This window comes from Triticum aestivum, chromosome 1B (assembly GCF_018294505.1).
Source record: "Triticum aestivum cultivar Chinese Spring chromosome 1B, IWGSC CS RefSeq v2.1, whole genome shotgun sequence".
Lineage (NCBI taxonomy): Eukaryota > Viridiplantae > Streptophyta > Magnoliopsida > Poales > Poaceae > Triticum > Triticum aestivum.
In genome coordinates, this window is record NC_057795.1 from 661,054,852 (window position 1) to 661,057,263 (window position 2,412).

At 48.1% G+C, this 2,412-nt stretch overlaps 1 pseudogene; it reads left to right on the plus strand.

Annotated features, from left to right (window-relative positions):
• The first annotated feature begins 164 nt into the window (after positions 1-164).
• Positions 165-1,239, plus strand: LOC123081896 (BTB/POZ and MATH domain-containing protein 2-like; annotated as a pseudogene).
• Positions 1,240-2,412: the final 1,173 nt, after the last annotated feature.

Here is a 2,412-nt window from a genome sequence, read left to right on the forward strand (position 1 = left end):
CTCTAATTGATTGTTTATAATGATTGTAACCAATTCGTGAGTTATCCCTAGCTAGTACGAAAGCAGCCGCACCCTGATTGGAAGGAGCACGTCAAACACATCGTCGAGTGCTAGCCCTCAAGATCGGAAGAAGCATGTCCTTCGCCGGCGTTTCGCCATCGTCCATGGCCCCGGCCATGATCTACTCCGGCAAGGACAGCAGCGGCAGCTGGTGGTATCACCTGCTCGTGGTGGAGGGTTTCTCCCGCGTCAAAGATACGCCCACGGGAAAGCACATCATGGGTCGTTCCTTCAGTGCTGGAGGCTATCGATGGGCTCTGAAGTTGTGTCCCAATGGTGATCGCATGGAGACTGCTGGTTTTATCTCTGTTTTTCTTGTCCTTCAGGAGGATGTTGCGCTGCCCCTAAATGTGCATTGGCAGTTTAGCTTCGTCGATCAGGTTGACCAGCAAGAGCCTGCACACATCCGTGCAGCCTAGAGCCTACACAGGTGATTTCTCTAAAAGTGGTCATGGCTGGGGTTGCAGTCGTTTCATCAAACGAGAGGACCTCGAAAAGTCAGAGCATCTCAAGAATGATTGTTTCACCATCCGGTGCGACTTTATCATCGTCTCCGAAGCTGCTGATACTTTCATTGAGGTGCCGTCATCCAATATATGCGACCGTAGGAGCCATCTTTTGGTGACGAAGCTCGGTGCCGATGTGAAGTTCGAGGTTGGCAGCGAGATGTTCGACGCGCACCGGTGCGTGCTCGCGGCCCGTTCTGCCGTCTTCAGGGCTGAACTCTTTGGGCCCATGAAGGAGGGGACTATGGCCGGTCCCATACAGATACAAGACATGGAACCAGATGTGTTCAAGGCTTTGCTTGGTTTCGTCTACACGGACTCAATGCCAAAGATGGAGGTGGGAGGAATAGCAGGAGAAGTCGGACCTGAGGTTCCGTGGATGCAACACTTGCTTGCGGCGGTAGACAGGTATGATCTCCAACGGCTCAAGTCAATGTGTGAAGACAGGCTATTGAAACACATAGATTTGATCTCGGTGTCGGCCATCCTTGGTGTAGCTGCGCGACACCATTGCTACGAACTGAAGGAGGCCTGCCTGGAGATCCTCAAATTCCAGTCGGCTGACGGCTTACGAGATGTCATGGGGACCAATGACTGGCAGCACATATCTACGACCGATCCGTCCGTTGTGTATGAGCTCATTACCAAGCTTGCTTCGAAAGCTAATCCGTAGTAACGGTATGCTTACTTAATTATTGTTCCACGAAAAGAGAGGTTGTGATCTCCTTACCGTGTATGTGTACCTGTGGTATAGATTCAGTAAAGTGTATATTTTGCTGCTTTCATGCATATATCCAGGGCAGAGAAAATGTTGGTTCTTTGTTTTTTGGGAGGTGAAAGAAATTTCAAATAATTGTCTATCTAGTTCTTCAGTTTTTTCTATCTAATTCTTCGCTTTTTTATATCGATATCTATATCTTTCTATTCATATTTTTAGTATCTTTCAGATGTATTTTGTGTTTGGAATCCTATGTACTCCCTCTCATCCATATTAATTGTCGCTGGCTGATCATAGGAAACATTCCGTTCAATGTAGCACTGAGTTTTTGAATGGAATGTTTACCTAGTACTCTCTTGGGCTATTTTCTTGGCTGAGGGCTACAGCCCAAGTAGAACCGTCAGAACCCCGTGGGTTCATTTTTCTTTTCTGTCAAACCATATCACTCTTTATTATGATGCTTTTTAACTCTGGACGTGTAGGGCTGGTGTGCATCTAGTTATGCCAAGGTCGACTTTGCACTCGGTGTAGTTGCATTGTCCCGATGTGACGGTTGATGCAATAATATTCCTTTTATCCAAAGATTTTTTTTTTGTATAGGTCATGGCTTTATGTATTGGTCAACAAAACTAATTTATAAGAGAAAAAATACAAATGAAATGTATCACTTCTTTTCTCTATGTGTGTCTCTCTCTCACACAGACATTATGGGTCCACGTCCACCCAGGGTGAAGCTAGGAACATGGTTGTGTGGTTCAATAGAACATGGTAGCACTGTTCCTCGTCTGCCGCCACCACCGGCGACCTCCCCCACATTAGTCGCCGCCACCAGCGCCCTTCCACTTCTCTCCTCCCATCACCTTCCCCCCTCCATTGGAAACCTCCTCCCTTTCCCCTCTATCCAAATCGAGCAGCAGGTCCTCATCCACGGCCATGACGACGCGAGCACCACGGTGCAGGCCGAGGGCGTGTGACAAGGGAGCTCGGACCCTGGTGCCGATGCCATGGACAAATTTGCATGTGCCATACTCTAAACCTTCAAATAATAATCTATTTCGTATGCCCGAATCGCTCATGTAGTGACCCTGGTGCCGATGCCATGGACAAGGTGCCCTCTCCATCTCTCCT